Source organism: Aquarana catesbeiana, linkage group LG06 (assembly GCF_042186555.1).
Source record: "Aquarana catesbeiana isolate 2022-GZ linkage group LG06, ASM4218655v1, whole genome shotgun sequence".
Classification (NCBI taxonomy): Eukaryota; Metazoa; Chordata; class Amphibia; order Anura; family Ranidae; genus Aquarana; species Aquarana catesbeiana.
Genome location: NC_133329.1, coordinates 97,836,062 through 97,856,244, shown reverse-complemented (window position 1 = coordinate 97,856,244; position 20,183 = coordinate 97,836,062). Strand labels below are relative to the sequence as shown.

The 20,183-nt window shown below is 42.9% G+C and overlaps 1 protein-coding gene across 2 annotated transcripts in view; it reads left to right on the top strand.

Annotated features, from left to right (window-relative positions):
- Nucleotides 1-1,607: 1,607 nt before the first annotated feature.
- The window catches only part of LOC141148765 (hexosaminidase D-like), a 94,139-nt gene continuing 75,563 nt past the window's right edge, over nucleotides 1,608-20,183 (top strand). Inside the window, exon 1 of one of the 2 annotated variants that reach the window (XM_073636487.1) lies at nucleotides 1,608-1,730. The gene's annotated coding sequence lies outside the window, so the exon portion shown is untranslated. The remainder of the gene's footprint in view (nucleotides 1,731-20,183) is intronic. The other variant, XM_073636488.1, reaches the window with a different exon arrangement.

Here is a 20,183-nt window from a genome sequence, read left to right as displayed (position 1 = left end):
GCCAGGAAGCTGCACGCGGCTAATCACAGGCAATGAGACATTTCCTGATCCGCAGCTGCACAGAAATGTCTCTCTGTTTGCGATTAGCCGTGTGCAATGTCGGCTTCCTGGTGGGATTGGGCAGGTGGGATCCTTAACGCGCCCGAGCCCATCTCTACTCCTGTGTGAACCCAGGCTTGTCATAGTGACTTCAACCTGGGTTGACACAGAAGCGGTGCGAGTAAATGCATGTGATTCGAACAGGAGTCGAACCGCATTCCTGTTCAAATTGCATGTGATTCTTTGCTGTGTGATTTGAGCAAATTCATTTTGTATGAACTGAAATCACACCGCAAAGGTACTCGGTATCGGCGGCTATTTGACCGAACGTGACGGTACTCGTACTTGCGGAGAAAAAATGGTACTGGTGCAGCCCTAGTTATAACCCCTGTCAGGTTTTTTTTTTTTTCGCCATTTGTGTCCCTTGGGGAAAATTACCCTCACTTCATGTCCCATAGCCGAAGCAGGAAGTTACCAAACTAGTGTCCCCACTGGAAGATTTCCCCTCTAATGCCCCGTACACACGGTCGGACTTTGTTTGTTTGGACATTCCGACAACAAAATCCTAGGATTTTTTCCGACGGATGTTGGCTCAAACTTGTCTTGCATACACACGGTCACACAAAGTTGTCGGAAAATCCGATCATTCTGAACGCGGTGACGTAAAACTCGTACGTCAGGACTATAAACGGGGCAGTGGCCAATAGCTTTCATCTCTTTATTTATTCTGAGCATGCGTGGCACTTTGTCCGTCGGATTTGTGTACACACGATCGGAATTTCCGACAACGGATTTTGTTGTCGGAAAATTTTATAGCCTGCTCTCAAACTTTGTGTGTCGGAAAATCCGATTGAAAATGTGTGATGGAGCCCACACACGGTCGGAATTTCCGACAACAAGGTCCTATCACACATTTTCCATCGGAAAATCCGACCGTGTGTACGGGGCATATTACTGTTCTTTTGGACCACCCAAAATGTGTGATTTCCTTTCACTTTCACTCTCAGCCTAGGTTCACAGTGACTGCGGGAATCAAATTGTGCAATTTCAGAAACATCTATGCAGGTTTCTGCACAGTTGTCAATGGAAATCGCACCCCGAAATCGCCAAAAGTAGTACAGAAACTGCTTTTGGGAATCGGTGCCAGCCATTGCCGTCGATTTGGCATGCGATTTGCCATGTCAAATCGCATGCTAAATCGCATCAATGTGAACAGGGCTCAATGATAACAGTAAACAGGACAAATAGAGAGGATGTGCTAATCCCTCTCCACTCTATCCAAAACTGAAAAATGAAGTTTTGCCCTTAGTAATATTTTTAGCAATGCAAAACATGATTTTTTTACATGTCTTTTCAAAGATTTGTTGATGAATCCTGGGGTTGTGCCTTGTTTAGCTCTCTCTATGTTCCTGTCTGCAGATCATGTGAGCAAAAATTTGAAGTACCGTATTGTAAATGTTTCACCTGTTGAGAAGAATGGGCTTTGTAATGGTAATAACAAAGCAGTAGCACACTCCTTATTATCAGAGCCAGTGACATTTCAGCATGTGTAAGCAGGAAATACAAGTCTTGCTGGACTTCCTGGTTTGTTTTCAGAGTCTATCAAGGAGCCCAACAGCAAGTTGTCTGAACAGACCGACTGATCTTTACAAGTGTTGGCAAACTGAGATCGGTGCCAGGAATAATATGAGGTACGGTTCTCTAAGGATTGTCCTATCACCTGTCCCAAGTTACCACCAGCTTCTGTTTGCAGATGCTCAGAAATCTTTGAATAATAGAGAAAAAGCATGCTTCTCTTTTTGATCTCTTTGAAGCTCTTTTAAAGTAAACTTGGAGTGGTAGAAATATGGGGGGCTGCCATTGCTGATCGTCTCTTAGAAATACTCATTTCCTGGCTGCCTATAACTGCCATACTCTGAGTCACCAACCTGAAACCAATATGCAGATTAGAAAGTGAAGTCTTAACGGGTATGTGTATTTGTTCCAAGCCATTGCTTTACAGCCTTGGTGTCCAACATGTGGCCTGAGGGTTGCATTGCGGCCCTTTGGTGTATGATGTGCGGCCCTCGGACCTCAGAAGTCTGTAGTGGGAACATTGATTAGGGTAGCATAGCAGTGATCTGTAGTAGCCTCGTGTAACATATTCCCAGTTTCGTATTGTTTTCTGTGGCACATGTAGCACATCCACACTCTCTGATTATCATTTCCTCACAGTCATAGAGGTGTCAAACTGTGGACCTCCAGCTGTTTCCAAACTACAAGTCCCATGAGGCATTGCAAGGCTGACCGTTACAAGTATGATTTCTAAGGCCCCTTTCACACACGCGGACAGTATGTCCGTATTTCATCTATCCATTTTCGGATGAAATACGGACATACATGCATCCCTATGGGTGTTATGTACATCAGCTAACACCCGATGTTGTCCGGCTCCGCTCTCGTCCGATTCTGCGGACGGAAGAAAATCCTATTTTTCTATCCGTCTGCAGAGCGGATCGGATGAACACGGACAGACGGTCCGTGTTCCTCCGATCCCCCATAGGGTAGAGCGGAGATCTGACAGGGCGGTCCCTGCACAGTGTGCGGGTCCCGCCCTGTCATCTGCCTGCTCAGCTGGGGAAAACGGAGCTATCAACACGGATCCGTCCCATGTGAAAGGGGCCTAAAGATAGAGGCATGATGGGACTTGTAGTTCTGAAACAGCTGGAGGGCCACAGTTTGACACCTATTAGATCTGCAGTCTCCAATAGTCCCATCAAGCATTACATATATTGATCATTATGTGCGGCCCTTTGGTGATGTCAGGGGCTGCATTTGACACCCCCTATAGCTCATAAGTTGGCAATGACTGCTGTAAAGTATCAAAGCCACTAGATCAACATGACAGCCAGGCATCTAGCATTTTCAGAATGGCAATGGCACTGGTTTAGTTTAAGATTGTGCAAAATGTGATTCTTGTTCAGATTAACCAATCACATATTATGTTTTGACCTTCAAATGTGGTGTAAAGTTTCTCTGCCAGTGGTACATGTACCGCATGGGCAGTTCAGGTTCGGAGGTGCTTCTCCTTGTCACCACTTGCCACCCATATGTGTGGAGAGAAGGTGGGCTATATTGTAAAAGTATATGTGGTTTTCGTTCGGGAAAGTCCATTCATTCCAAAATTGATGATAAGGGACTATATACAAGTTTTTAGTAATGAAAACGGTATCATTAGCAGTAATCGGCATGGCTTCATGAAGAATTGTTCTTGCCAAACCAATCTATTAACCTTCTATGAGGAGGTGAGTTGCCATCTAGATAAAGGAAGGCCCGTAGACGTGATGTATCTGTATTTTGCAAAAGCATTTGACGCAGTTCCCCATAAACGTTTACTGTACAAAATAAGGTCGGTTGACATGGACCATAGGGTGAGTACATGGATTGAAAACTGGCTACAAGGGCGAGTTCAGAGGGTGGTGATAAATGGGGAGCACTCGGAATAGTCAGAGGTGGGTAGAGGGGTTCCCCAGGGTTCTGTGCTGGGACCAATCCTGTTTAATTTGTTCATAAACGACCTGGAGGATGGGATAAACAGTTCAATCTCTGTATTTGTGGACGATACTAAGCTAAGCAGGGCAATAACTTCTCCGCAGGATGTGGAAACCTTGCAGGAAGATCTGAACAAATTAATAGGGTGGGCGACTACATGGCAAATGAGGTTTAATGTAGAAAAATTTAAAATAATGCATTTGGGTGGCAAAAATATGAATGCAATCTACTCACTAGGGGGTGAACCTCTGGGGGAATCTAGGATGGAAAAGGACCTGGGGGTTCTAGTAGATGATAGGCTCAGCAATGGCATGTAATGTCAAGCTGTTGCTAACAAAGCAAACAGAATATTGGCATGCATTAAAAAGGGGACTAATTCAAGAGATAAAACGATAATTCTCCCACTCTACAAGACTCTGATCCGGCCGCACCTGGAGTATGCTGTCCAATTCTGGGCACCAGTCCTCAGGAAGGATGTGCTGGAAATGGAGCAAGTACAAAGAAGGGCAACAAAGCCTCATAAATTCTTTACATATACATATCAAATGGACTGCATATAAAATTAACAAGAGATATAATATGGATAAAATTAATTATTGCAAATTCATATATGTACACATTATCTAAATGGCACTATGCAGTGTAATCAATGGTAAGAAAAACCAGTATGATCATTTGGTTATAGATGAGTCTAAGTAGGTTCCTATCAGTAGGCTTGAGAATGCATCCTAAAAAGACTGATGCGTTTCGTGGATAATACCACTCCTCAGGGGCAGATGCATGCAACTCTATAAAAAAACAACAAAACATGAGTAGACCAGTATGATCAAACGTTATACCCCTCAACAGGGAGGGTGTGTACAAGAGAAAAGGGAGAGAGTTACTCACCCTTCCTTTTTCTTCCCCCTTCTTTTTCCTTTTTTCTTTTTTTTTATTCTCTCTTTTTTTTCTTTTTTCTTTTTTTCTTTTTTGTTCTTTTCTTTTTTTTTTTTTCTTTCTCCCTTTTTTTTTTTTTTTCTCCTTTGTTTGTTTTTCTCTCTTCACACACTTCTTCTTTTCACTTATCCACCTGCACTTTGGCATTGGGCTCTAGCTACTTCTCACAATATAGAGTATTTATAGCACACCCAATATATATATATATATATATATATATATATATATATATATATATATATATATATATATATATATATATATACACATGAAGCCCACTCATACCACTACCTGGATTTCTGCCTTTCGTTTTCTTGGGGATGATGTTTTGTGCACCCGGCCCCTCTCCTGCAGGCCCCTTCCACAGCTCCCGGTACAGACAATTTGGACAGCCTCTGGTTCCTCGTCCCCCATTTTCCAGACTTATCACAATGTAAGTACTCAGAGGGATGAGTAATGCTGGCCATACACTATACGAAAAATCGGCCAAACCCATTTTCGAAAAAAGAATATTCGGCCGTGAGCGCAAACGATAATGCCATCATGTAATGACCAATAAATCGTTCAGTGGACATAAATGAATGCATTTTTTGTTCGTTTTTTTTTTACATATACCTAGTGCAGTCAGTTTGGACGGGAAACACATTAACCTTTCAATTTATCGTTCGTTCGGCAGAAAATTCCCAAACTTGTCCTTCGTTTTTTTCGGCTCAAAATTGTCCCAACGATTATCGATTTTGTGCCCATTAACTGGCCGAAAAACCAACGAACTGTCTAAATGACCGAATTTCGGCTGATTTTTCGTATAGCATATGGCCAGCATTACACTCTCCCTTTTCTCTTGTACACACCCTCCCCGTTGAGGGGTATAACGTTTGATCATACTGGTCTACTCATGTTTTGTTGTCTTTTATAGAGTTGCATGCATCTGCCCCTGATGTGTGGTATTATCCACTAAAAAAGGCTCTTGCACTACTTTTTACTGATTTCATTGCGACTTGCATAGACTTCTGTTGCAATGAAATCGGCAGTGCAAATCGCACTGAAGTAGTGCGATTTCAAAGCCACACCGGTGTGAACAGGGGCTTAGGGGCATCCTGGCGTTTTTTTTTTTTTTCCCTGCCTGTAAACGCCCCTGTGTTTTCGCCTATGTGTCCATGCCCACATAGACTTTTAGAGAAGTTTAGAGGCAGAAAAAAAAACACCAGTGCATTCAAGAGCAGCAGTGTTTTGGCCATAAAAAAGCTTAATGCAGCCAAACGCACAGTATGTTTAGTGCTTAAAAGAGAAGTATGTTTTATTTTTTATTTTTTTATTTTTGTGCTAATCATACTTGCCTAGCTGGATACAGCAGCACACCGGTGCTGCATCAGTCCTCCGCCGCCTCTGCACTGAGAACCGAGCCACTGAACACTGCCGATGGCTCGGTTCTCTCACCTCCCTGAGCAGAGCGCTGCTGACTGCCAGTCAGCATTGCTCCTGCTCTGCTCCTCCACGCTCATTGGATCACTGAGCTGTGTAGGGGCGGGGAGCGGCCGTCTCAGTGGCTCGCTGAGACTGTAATCAGTCAAGGCAGCTGGCGGATGCAGACTTGGGAAGTCGGGATGACGTGGTGCCTCGACTAACTCTATGACGTCAGCAGAGAGCCGACTTCAGAGGAGAAGCCCAGCCTAAAAAGCTCAGGCTGGACTTCTCCTTTTAAGCGCTAATTCATTGCAGTGGCCAGAATAAGTGATTATTCTGGCAAATTAAATGAATTACCGCACCGATTCGCTTAAACGCGCTACACACATTTACATCGTCAAGATTTTTTTTTTTTTTTTTTTTTTTGCCAAAACGGGGAAAGGTGTCAAGGAGAGATAGCGAAAACATCTGCTGACGTCACCAATTTCAGTCGAGGCAGCGCATCCTCCTCGACTTCCAAAGTCTGGATCCGCCAGCTGCCTTGACTGACGGACGCTCCCCGCCCCTCCACAGCTCAGCGCTCTAATTAGTGTGGAGGAGCTAAGCAGGAGAGATGCTGACTGACAGTCAGCATCTCTCTGCTCAGGGAGGAGAGAGAACCGAGTCATCGGTGGCTCGGTTCTTAGTGAAGAGGCGGCGGGGGACAGCTGCAGTATCGGTCTGATGCTCCATCCACATAGGTAAGTATGAATATAGCAACTCTCCTGTGTGATATAGGCACAGTCCAGAAACAATAAACATTATCAGAGTTGCACTAATGTGATTTATCTGCATACACCAAATCAAAGTGTGATCGGATAGAGTCCACAGGTAATATAGTAATAAGTGTTCTTTAGTCCGTATCGCCACCTTCCACCACCTTGAAATGTGTAATCCTTTTAAAGAACCACCAACACCATATAAGTGCTTGCTTACCAGCTCGCATGGACCTCCTATTCCAGAAGGTCAGTATCCCTTGTGGGCTATATATATTAAAGCCAGGGCCTTTGAGTGTCATCTGAAAGTCCTCTTGTGGCATGCAAACTGGTCATTCAGACAGTATGGTCATAGGTAGTTCTCAAAATATGGAGGGCTCTATATAGCATAAAATCCTTAAAGGGGTTGTAAACTGTTTGTTTGTTTTTTTAAAAAAAAAACAAACAAACAAACATGTCATACTTACCTCCACTATGTAGTTCGTTTTGAACAGAGTGGCCCCGATCATCCTCTTCTTGGGTCCCTCAGCGGCGCTGGTGGCTCCTTCCCACACGAGTGTCCACGGAGAAGTGCTCTCCTTGGTGGACACCCGTGCGGACGCACTCCCGAGTCACACATCTGTGTCCATTCACGCAGAATGCAGGACTCTGCCCACGTCATTGGATTTGATTGACAGCGTTGGGAACCAATGGCTTCTCTACTATCAATCTATCCAATCAGGACACGAAACACCAGCCAGAGCTGGTGTGCTCATTCCTGGCCGGAGAAAGATCGGGGTCAGGTAAGTAAAACAGGGGCTCGGAGGGGGGGAGGGGGGACTGCAGCACCAAAGAAGGTTTTTCACCTTTAATGCATAGAATGCATTAAGGTGAAAAACCATGAGGGTTTACAACCCCTTTAAAAAACTTTTATTCCACAAACCATAAATGCACTTCCATCAAAGAAGTCCAATGATCACCTTAAAAACAGTTATGCTGGCTGGCAAATTTAGCAACACTCGTCCGCCTGGGACTCAGGAATCGTGGTGACATCAGCACGTCGCTCTTCCCTATACGTTTTGTCATAAGTTGATGTTGTGCCCCTTGCTTTGTGCACTGGTGCTCAGTCATGTTGGAACAGGAAGGGCGATCCCCAAACTGTTGCCACAAAGTTGGGAGCATGAAATTGTCCAAAATGTCTTGGTATGCTGAGGAGTTCCCTTCACTGTAACTAAGGGGCCAAGCCCAACCCCACACCATAATCTCTCCCCCCCCCCCCCCTCCACCAAATGATTTGAACCAGTGCACAAAGCAAGGTCCATAAAGACATGGATGAGCGAGTTTGGGGTGGAGGAACTTGACTGGCCTTCACAGAGTCCTGACCTCAACCCGATAGAACACCTTTGGGATGAAGCGGACATTGCGAGCCAGGCCGTCTTGTCCAACATGCGTGCCTGACCTCACAAATGCGCTTCTGGAAGAATGGTCAAACATTCCCATAGACACACTCCTAAACCTTGTGGACGGCCTTCCCAGAAGAGTTGAAGCTGTTACAGCCGCGAAGGATGGGGCAAACCCAATATTTAACCCTACAGACTAATGCCCCGTACACACGGTCGGACATTGATCGGACATTCCGACAACAAAATCCTAGGATTTTTTCCGACGGATGTTGGCTCAAACTTGTCTTGCATACACACGGTCACACAAAGTGAACGTGGTGACGTAAAACACGTACGTCGGGACTATAAACGGGGCAGTGGCCAATAGCTTTCATCTCTTTATTTATTCTGAGCATGCGTGGCGCTTTGTGCGTCGGATTGTGTACACACGATCCGAATTTCCGACAACGGATTTTGTTGTCGGAAAATTTTATAGCCTGCTCTCAAACTTTGTGTGTCGGAAAATCTGATGGCAAATGTGTGATGGAGCCCACACATGGTCAGAATTTCCAACAACAAGGTCCTATCACACATTTTCCGTCGGAAAATCCGACCGTGTGTACGGGGCATAAGACTGGGATGCCATTAAAGTTCATGTGCATGTAAAGGCAGGCGTCCCAATACTTTTGGTAATATAGTGATGTTCGCTGCCACTTTAAATGAGAGCTGTCAAGTGTGGATGCAGCCCCTCTTTTGTAGACCTTGAGGGGGTTATTGACAGAAATGATTTGGCCAATCGCCAGATCTAAGGTGTGGCCACTGGGATGTTACTGTGTTTATGATCATGCCGCAGGTCCAGTTTTCTATAGGTATTAATATTTTTGAATACCTACAGGTTACAGTCTCTATATCTTGCATTTATTGTCCAGAGTGAAATTACTTTTGAATGAATATAAATATGAGGGGTGATGGATGTATATTCCACTTAGGAGAGGAATTGGGCCAGATCCATCCCCGGTACTTCCTAGAGTGGTACTATTTGGGCTCAAAATGCTGCCAAATAACGGTAAATTTCTTCTTATTCTGGCTTACTGTTATTATCTCAGAGGTTATGAAATACACTGAGGTTTCTGATTCTTTGCTAATAACCAGTCCGACAGGAAAGCAGATTAGGCCCTTGCCCAGCTGAACTATGAGTGATAACAAGTTTGAGACCAGAACACATTTTATTACATGCCATGTACTCCTAATGGGTTTAATTATTCTGAGGCTCCAAGACAGAATTAAAATGTTTAACCCTGGGTTCACACTGCTGCGACTTCTCACGTGACTTGCTGTGACGTGTGACACAGAAAGTCGCATGACAAGTCAAAACACATTTGTGTCATTGGGTGCCGTCTTAATTGCAGCAACTCAAGTTTCTGTGACAAAGAAAATAGTTCCTGCACTACTTTTCTGCGTCTTCCTTGCGAAGTCACAAGGAAATAGTTTTTGTCCTATCTTTGCGACTTTGGCTGTGACTTTAGAGGGTTCAGTAATGTTTCACACACTGTATTGTTCTGATTGGCCAAAGTTACAAAACATGAAAGCCACATCAAGTTGCAATGCAAAGTCACACTGGACTAATAAGATCTGATCAATTTTCACCAGCAGTACCGAAAACAACGTTTTTGGGACCAAAAAACCTAGGTTCATATCCCTGTTTATCGTGCATTCAGTGCAATTCTATGATTAAGGGCAAATTTTTCACACACCCCCACAGAGGTTTTAACATCCCTATTAGGGGACACTATACATGTCAATCATCATTTGTAGTATATTCCATCAAGTGCCCATGTGGATTAGTTTACATTGGGGAAACTACACAGAAAGTGAAGGATAGGATAGCGAGACATAAATACTCAATTAGAGACAAATTAACACAATTACCACTTGCTAGACACTTTGTAGAGTTTGGACATAGTGTGTCACAATTAAAATTCATGGACCTGGAAGGGATCGAAAGGAACAGAAGAGGGGGGGGGATCGTGAACTAGCCCTTAGGAAAAGAGAGGTGCATTGGATTAATTTTTTGAACACCATTGTTCTGCATGGTTTGAACTTGGATCTAGATCTTTATTCGTTCATTTAAATATATGAACGTTCTTCCTTTTTCTTTTTTTACTCTAGGTGTGGTTTGAATTGATGATTACATCTATTCATTTTAAGAGATATATATTTAGGTGTTTTTTGATATATACATGTGTATATATATAATGTCTTTCAGATTTGAGAATATATGAACTACAAGTTGACAATGTGATAATGGGACCATTAGTCCTTTGAATAAGCCATTTTCTGTGTCTATGATATAAAATTTGTATCTATAAACACTAATTGAATTGAAGTTGAAAGTAATTAACCATATTGATTCCATGTGTGATGATATTTGTGAACATATATTAAGCAAATGACTGTTGAAAACCTTCAGATGTGTTCTAAATGATCTAAGGAAGGGCGTGAACAAACCAGCCCGAAACGTAATCTTTGTCTGAACAGATCAGTGTTAATTTAGTCGACTAGAACGTCTAAAACATTTTAGTTGACTAAATGAATACTATTTTAGAGAGAGCTAAAATACGACTAAAACTAAAACAATTGAGAATACTAAAATACGAGTAAAACTAAAAGGCATTTTAGTCCTAAGACTAAAATGAGACTAAAACTAAAATGCCATTTTAGTCAAAAGACTATGACTAAAACTAAATTGCAATTACTGAAATGTACTGGAGATTTTAGTCGACTAAAACGAAGGACATTTTAGTCGACTAAAATGTACTGGAGATTTAGTCGACTAAATAGGACTAAAACTAAAACAATTGCAGAAGACTAAAATGGGACTAAAACTAAAATGCCATTTTAGTCCTAAGACTAAAATTAACACTGGAACAGATGATCGTAACTATTTTGTCTTGAATAACTTTGCTTTGTAATCTTTTCTAAAGATTTGATAGAGTAAAGCAAAGAGATTTTAAGTGCAGCAACCTCTTGAACTTAAAATGTGTCTATGGGTAACCTAATAGTGTCTATGGGTAACCTGTGAATGCAAATATCATTTAAGAATAGGATTTATTTATTTTAAAGAAGGTCTGTACTGGGAGGAATATGCAGATTTGACCTTCTTCTGAAAATGCTAATCGCCTGACTGTATCTGGCTTCAATGCTTTGGGTTACTGACCTGGAAGGGTACCCCCCATTGAAGTCAGGGCTCTAGTTACCACATATCTGTTCCAGGTCAGTGAAAAAATATTAAAGATATTGGATCAGGACTGCTAGGTGGGTAGCTATTTTTTTTGGCAGTAGTCTCTCACTTAGTAGAGGATCCCTCTTCATTAATTTGTCCATCAACATTTCTGGGCCCTTTGTTCTGTGTGATCCTCCTCTCTCTACAGTCTCTGCTCACCTCTCGTTATATTGCTCCTACGCTGCTCACCACGTGTGACATCTGCTCATTTCTCCTGCTCCGGTTCCCCAGCTCTTCTGATCCTCCTCTCTCTCCAGTTCCTGCTCACTTACCGCTATATTGCTATTGATCCCACGCTGCTCACCAGGTGTGACATCTGCTACTTTCTCCTGCTCTGGTCCCCCAGCTCTGCTGATTTTCTTCTCTCTCCAGTCTCTGCTCACCTCCCACTATATTGCTCCCACGCTGCTCACTAGGTGTGACATCTGCTAGTTTCTCCTGCTCTGGTGCCCCAGATCTTCTGATCTTCCTCTCTCTCCAGTCCCTGCCCACCTCCCGCTATATTGTCCACTTTGCTTACCACATGTGACATCTGCTAGTTTCTCATGCTCCGGTCCCCCAGCTCTGCTGATCCTCCTCTCTCTCTCTCTCTCCAGTCCCTGCCCACCTCCCACTATATTGCTCACCTTGTGTGACCTCTGCTAGTTTCCTCTGCTTCAGACCACCAGCTCTGCTGATTCTCTGCTTCTCGGCCCTCTCTCTCTGGTCCCCACTCACCTTCTACTATAGCATTACCATGTGTGCTGTCTGCTAGTTGCTCAGCTCTAGTCTGGACTCCACTCCCCTTCCTGCTATACACCAGATGTAACGTCTTCACCAGACACTCCCAGAATATATACACTAGAGCTGCACAATTAATCGTTAAAAAATCGTGATCTCGATTCACCTCCCCTGACGATCTCTCCTGCTGAGTTTGCGATTCTTTCATATAAACAAATATAGAGATTATCTGCTCACTCAGCTGTCAAAAGAAAACATCCAAGCAGTCTGCCAAGTTTAGAGCTTGAAACATTGTATCTAACTTCCTTCTTAGATCAAAGGGATAAACTTCTCTGTGTAAACCAATAACCCAGGCAATCTGCCAAGTTTTAAACAAAGTGTAAATGCAGGAAGTTTAACCACTTAAAGTCTAAGGCCTCTTTCACACGGGGCAGATCAGTGATGATCCGCCCCGTGAACACACGCTGGCTCAGCGGGGATCGCTCCGCCGATCCCCGCTGAGCAGGAAGATGACAGGTGCATCGCTGCACGCTGTGCAGCGACGGACCTGTCAGAGCGCCGCTCTCCCCTATGGGGGATCGGATGATGACGGTCCGTAGTGTCCGTCGTCATCCGATCCGATCCGAAAACGGAGGGAAAAGTAGGTTTTTCCTCCGTTACACTTTTCGGATCGGAGCGGGGTCGGATGTCAGCGGACATGTCACCGCTGACATCCGACGCTCCATAGGGATGACTGTATGTCCGTTTTTCATCCGAAAACGGATGGATGAAAAACGGACATACGGATCATCCGTGTGAAAGAGGCCTTAATCTTTTTCTGACACTTCTTTCTTAAATTAAAATCAATATTTTTTGCTAAAAAAATTACTTGGAACCCCCAAACATATATATAGATATAGATATAGAGATATATATATATATATAGATAGATAGATAGATAGATAGATAGATAGATAGATAGATAGATAGATAGATAGATATATCTATCTCTATATCTATATCTATATCTATCTATATATATATATATAGATAGATATAGATATATATATTTTAGCAGAGACCCTAGGGAATAAAATGGCAATTGCTGCAATATTTTATGTCACACTGTATTTGCCCAGCGGTCTTTCAAATGCAATTTTTTGGGAAAAAAAATACACTTCAATTAATAAAAAAAAGAAACAGTAAAGTTAGCACAATTTTTTTGTGTTTTAATGTGAGAGAATTGTGATCTATCCTCTAAGCAAAAAAATCGTGATTCTAATTTTAGCCAGAATTGTGCAGCTCTAATATACACATGAACTGGAAGTCACTACTGATGACGTCTTTCCAGATTGTGTGTTGGTTTCCCAGTGCTGAGATATCTCATACTTGCAGTACCTCCAAAGTAAAGCTAACGCTGAATAAAAGCCCCTCAAAAGCTCCAGGTGCTGTAAGTGAGCGTTATAATAGTCTTCTGTGGAGGCTTTGGAGATACCTTGAAGCACCAAGAAAGCGACACGTTGTATCGTTTTTTGAAGCAAAGTAAAATAAACACAATGTGTGAACAGGACTGTAAGGTAAACCTTTTATTTAGTGACCGGTGATTTGCTTGGCATTTTGGAGAGCTTTAAAAAGTGTGTCAAATGGCACATTATGAAGCAAGTGTAAACCAGTGTTTGTGCATTGCGATAATGCATGATAAAAAAATGTGCCTTTTTTTTGTTAGCACAATGTATACCCATGAATAGCTGTTCAGGAAACATTTATGGCCCATTCAGATTGTTTCATTGCCTTAATGCACCGTGAAATGCAAGTTTTTTACTGTAAGTTACTGCAACACACTTGTCTGAGTTTAGAATGGCACCCCAAAGCACATCTACAATAGTTGGCAATGTTCTTGCAATGGGGCACACAACACAAGCTATGTTTTATGGAATGCTACCTAAAAGAGTCATGCCTGGTTGTGTCGGGCATGAAGCTTCCCTGCCAGCCCTTAAAAATAAATGGACTGCCATTTGCATTAACACCACATATTGTGAATAGGCCCTTTATTTATTTAGATAGTGTGTGTGTGTGTGTGTATATGTATATATATATATATATATATATATATATATATTATATATATATATATATAATATATACATTTTTTTTTTCTATATCCAGTAATTTGGGAGTACGGGCAATAAACGCACACACCTCAAAGAGTAGTTGAGATGAATAAACTTATAGCAAGGCGTGGTTTGGTAAACAAAGGTCATTTCCACACAGCAGTATAACATGTCCTGGGGGTTGTTAAAGGATTACTAGCATAACTAAACCCAAGTACAAAAATGTAATACAACGTACAATCCTTAGATGTGCTTGGCTTCCCTTCCCTGCCAGTGTCATTTATATAGTACTTAGTGGCTATTTATAGCACAGTCCCGATAAAAATCGCTGATCGCCGCCATTACTAGTAAAAAAAAATTATAATAAAAATGCCACAAATCTATCCCCTATCTTGTAGACGCTATAACTTTTGTGCAAACCAATCAATATACGCTTATTGCGATATTTTTTTTTAAATTTTTTTTTTAACCAAAAATATGTAGAAGAATACATATTGGCATAAACTGAGGAAAAAATTAGCTTTTTTATATATTTTTTGGGGATATTTATTATAGCAAAAAGTAAAAAATATTGCTTTTTTTCAAAATAGACGCTCTTTTTTTGTTTTTTTGTTTTGTTTATAGAGCAAAAAATAAAAACCACAGAGGTGATCAAATACCACCAAAAGAAAGCTCTATTTGTGGGGAAAAAAAGGACGTCAATTTTGTTTGGGTACAACGTCGCACGACCGCGCAATTGTCAGCTAAAGCGACGCAGTGCCGAATCGCAAAAATGCTCTGGTCATAAATCCTTCCGGGGCTGAAGTGCTTAAAGGAGTTGTAAAGTCTCAGGGCTTTTCACCTTAATGCATTCTATGCACATTAAGGTAAAAAACCTTCTGTGCTGCAGCTCCCCCCCCAGAGTCCCCCTTTTTTCTTACCTAAACCCCGGTCGTTCCAGCGAAGAGCATGAGCCCAGCAGCTCCAGCCGCTGTCTCGGGTCCTCATAGGATAGATTGAAAGCTGCAGGAGTCATTGGCTCCCGCTGCTGTCAATCGAATCCAGTGACGTGAGCCAGGGTCAGGGCGAGTCCCACTGGCTGTGTCAATGGATGCAGCAGGACTCAGGAGCGTGCCTGCACAAGTGCCCCCATTGAAATCGGCTCTCCGCAGGGGCACTCGCCGAAGAGGAGGAGCCAGGAGTGCTGCCAGGGGGACCCCAGAAGAGGAGGATCGGGGCCGCTCTGTGCAAAACCCTTGGACAGAGCAGGTAAATATGACGTTTGTTATAAAAAAAAACCTTTACAATCACTTTAAGCTATGAACATTTTCAGCAAATACAGGAAATGCCTGTTGATCCTACCAGAAATGCATGTTTTTCTCACTTCCTGTGAGCTGAACAGAAGGAATATCTTCCTAGCCAGGGCTTTTTTTTTTTTTTTTTTTTTTAGAATAGGTGCAGAAACCCACCTCCGAGCACCATCCGTTGGTTCCACCCCTTGCCCACCTCCGAGAAATGCCCCTTTTAGAGAATACAGTACCAAGTTTTTATTTTGTGGTAATAAGTCATTTGTATGGAATTTGTTAACAACAAGAAAAGCAGTGAAGTAGACCACCCGTAGCCAGCAGCAATAGACTCTCTCCAGCAGCCAGCAACAATAGACCCAGCCCTCAACAGTAGATTCCCTCCAGCAACAATTGACCCCCTAGCAACATAAGCCCAACCAGCAACAATAGATCCCCCACCAGCAGCAATGGACTGCCATGCAAAAAGAGATGTTCTACTGCTGCAATAGATCCCATAGCAGCCAGCAACAATTGACCCATCTCTCAAAAGTAGATCTCTTCCAGCAACAAGTGACCCCCCCCACCCCAGCAATGATAGATCCTCCACCAGCTACAATAGACTTCCCCAGCAACAATAGACTGCCACGCAATATAGGTGTCCTCCAGCAACAATAGATCCCCCAGTAGCTAGCAACAATACACCTCTGCCTCATGAGTAGATCTTTTCTAGCAACAATAGATCTCTTCCAGCAACAATCGATCCCCCCAGCAACAATAGAACCTCCCCAGCAACAATAGAACCTCCCCAGCAACAATAGAACCTCCCCAGCAACAATAGATCCCCTCAGCAACAATAGATCCCCCCGCAACAGTATATCCCCAGCAACAATAGATCCCCACCAGCAACAATAGACTGCCACGCAAAAAAAGATGTCCTCCAGCAACAATAGATCCCCCAAGTATCCAGCAACAATACACCTCTCCCTCATCAGTAGATCTCTTACTGCAGCAATTGACCCCCCAGCAACATAAGCTCCCTCCAGCAACAATAGACCACCATGTAAAAATATGTCTCCTCCAGGAACAATAGATTCCCCAGCAGCCAGCATCAATGGACCCTCCAGCACACCTTGCCATTACATACATTCAATGCTGGAGGCGTTCTCGCTGAAAAGCCCTGTTCCTAGCTATCAGTAAACTACCAATTGCCCCCCCCCATATAAAGGAGATGAAGAGATCCGGACATGTTTGTAGTCCATGTACAGCGCCTTGAGAAAGTATTCATAACCCTTGAAATTTTCCACATTTTGTTATGTTACAACCAAAAGCGTAAATGTATTTTATTGGCATGCGTTTGTATTCAGCCCCCTTTTTCTCTGATACCCCTAACTAAAATCTAGTGGAACCCATTGCCTTCAGAAGTCACCTAATTAGTAAATAGAGTCCACCTGTGTGTAATTTTAATCTCAGTATAAATACAGCTGTTCTGTGAAGCCCTCAGAGGTTTGTTGGAGAACCTTAGTGAACAAACAGCATCATGAAGGCCAAGGAACACACCAGACAGGTCAGCGATAAAGTTGTGGAGAAGTTTAAAGCAGGGTTAGGTTATAAAGAAATATCCCAAGCTTTGAACATCTCATGGAGTACTGTTCAATCCATCATCTGAAAGTGGAAAGAGTATGGCACAACTGCAAACCTACCAAGACATGGCCGGCCACTTAAACTGACAGGCCGGTCAAGGAGAGCATTAATCAGAGAAGCAGCCAAGAGGTCCATGGTAACTCTGGAGGAGCTGCAGAGATCCACAGCTCAGGTGGGAGAATCTGTCCACAAGACAACTATTAGTCGTGCACTCCACAAATCTGACCTTTTTATAGAAGTGTGGCAAGAAGAAAGCCATTGTTTAAAGAAAGCCATAAGAACTCCTGTTTGCAGTTTGCGAGAAGCCATGTGGGATTGTGGGGGACACAGCAAACATGTGAAAGAAGGTGCTCTGGTCAGATGAGACCAAAAGTGAACTTTTTGGCCTATGTGTGGCAGAAAACTGCACACTGCACATCACCCTGAACACACCATCCCCACCGTGAAACATGGTGATGGCAGCATCATGTTGTGGGAATGCTTTTCTTCAGCAGGGACAGGGAAGCTGGTCAGAGTTGATGAGAAGATGGATGGAGCCAAATACAGAGCAATCTTAGAAGAAAACCTGTTGGAGTTTGCAAAAGACTTGAGACTGAGGCGGAGGTTCACCTTCCATTAGGACAACGTCCCTAAACATACAGCCAGAGCTACAATGGAATGGTTTACATCAAAGCATATTCGTGTGTTAGAATGGCCCAGTCAAAGCCCAGACCTACATCCAATTGAGAATCTGTGGCAAGACTTGAAAATTGCTGTTCAGACACTCTCCATCTAATCTGACAGAGCTTGACTATTGACTCAGGGGGGCTGAATACAAATGCACGCCACACTTTTCACATATTTATTTGTAAAACATTTTGAAAACCATTTATCATTTTCCTTCCACTTACAATTATGTGCCACTTTGTGTTGGTCTATCACATAAAATCCCAATAAAATACATTTACGTTTTTGGTTGTAACATGACAAAATGTGGAAAATTTCATTGGGTCCTTTTCCAAGGCATTGTAAGGAGAGAAGTTCAGGGTGACAACCATGGCTCCCTCCATAGATACAGTGGAGGAGAGATTTAGGCACCCAGGAACGAGAAGTGTGTTATTGGCAGGATTACTAGGTAAAAATAAAGCAAAAGAAGTTTGAGAAAATGAAAATGAATGCAGTCACCACACTGAGGACTAATAAGCTTTATACAATTTATATTTCTGGGTTTGGGTTTAAGTGCGCTTTAGGTGTAGAAAAGGAAATGTGAGTGTGTGTTTATGGGGCGAGTTAAATAGTGATAAAGCTTTCAGAATCAGCAAAATAACCTTCAGAAAAAGAAAAATTTGACTTGCTTTAGCGCATGAATGGGGCTTCATGCCAGTTGGGGGTTGTAAACCAGCAAAGGTCACATTCCACCCATCCACTTAGTACTCCACACCATGCATTCTGAATACAACTAGTACACCCTATTACAGCCACCACGCCTCTCAACACACACCCCAAATGAATACAACACACCCCACACTCATACCTTCCAACTTTGTGAGATGGGAACGAGGGACACCTAATAGCAAAAATATGTAGTCATAGGACACACCCCCTGCCACGCCCCCTTAGAGGAGAATTATACCAAAAAATGATTAGTTAAACACACAAGTGCTTTTTTTTTTTCTACCACTACTATTCGTTTATATTGGCTTTTGAAATTTACAAATGCAGCAATTTAAAAATTGGATGAAAGGTTTTAGGACTGGAAACACTTTCTGAAAGATAAAAAGCGCATTTTATATAGATCAGACCAAAATGAGGGACAAATGAGGGACAGAGGGACTTTGTTCCAAATCAGCGACAGTCCCTCCAAATTAAGGACAGTTGGGGGCTATGCCCACACTTAGAACTCCTAGTACCTACTCTTCCAACTGGCCACCAATGTAAGGGACATTCTTCCAACTGACCAGGAATTTGTTTTAGAAAAGGTTCCTTGAGAACTGAAAGTTATTTAAAGGGTCCCGCTGGGGGTGAAAAGGTTTAGAAAGGGTGCCCTATACTCTACACCCTGCACCTCATTACACTTAAATCCCAATTGCATGTGGCATGGTGCTCCTCAATGTACTCAGCACTCCGAGTTGAGTACCCATTATACACAGCACCCCCTGCCCATTATACTCAGTACTATGCCCCCTGCTGCACTTCGCATTATGCCCCTATATTACTCACTACTCTACCTGTTGCACCCAACTGCACTCTGCACTGAACTTGTACTTGGCACTCTACTACTCTCAGCTCTCTGCACTTCATCCCCTATTATACTTATGTGCCCTGCTGCACTTCGCACTACGCCTTGTGCACCCTATATACACTATATTACCAAAAGTATTGGGATGTGCCTTTACACACACATGAACTTTAATGGCATTCCAGTCTTATGCCCCGTACACACGGTCGGAATTTGTTCGGACATTCCGACAACAAAATCCTAGGATTTTTTCCGACGGATGTTGGCTCAAACTTGTCTTGCATACACATGGTCACACAAAGTTGTCAGAAAATCCGATCATTCTGAACGCGGTGACGTAAAACACGTACGTCGGGACTATAAACGGGGCAGTGGCCAATAGCTTTCATCTCTTTATTTATTCTGAGCATGCGTGGCACTTTGTCCGTCGGATTTGTGTACACACGATCGGAATTTCCGACAACGGATTTTGTTGTCGGAAAATTTTATATCCTGCTCTCAAACTTTGTATGTCGGAAAATCCGATGGAAAATGTGTGATGGAGCCTACACACGGTCGGAATTTCCGACAACAAGGTCCTATCACACATTTTCCGTCGGAAAATCCGACCGTGTGTACGGGGCATAAGTCTGTAGGGTTCAATATTGAGTTGGCCCACCCTTTGCAGCTATAACAGCTTCAACTCTTCTGGGAAGGCTGTCCACAAGGTTTAGGAGTGTGTCTATGGGAATATTTGACCATTCTTACAGAATCGCATTTGTGAGGTCATTTGTGTATATAAGCACTCTGCCCGTGCAGCCTGTTGCACTCTGCATACTGCCCTAAAAGCTCTGCTGCAATCAGCACACCACTCTTATTGCCCCCACTGCACTCAGTATCCATACTCTGCAGTCAGTACTGAATGCACCTTAGCACAGCACTCCACACCATTATTAGCTGA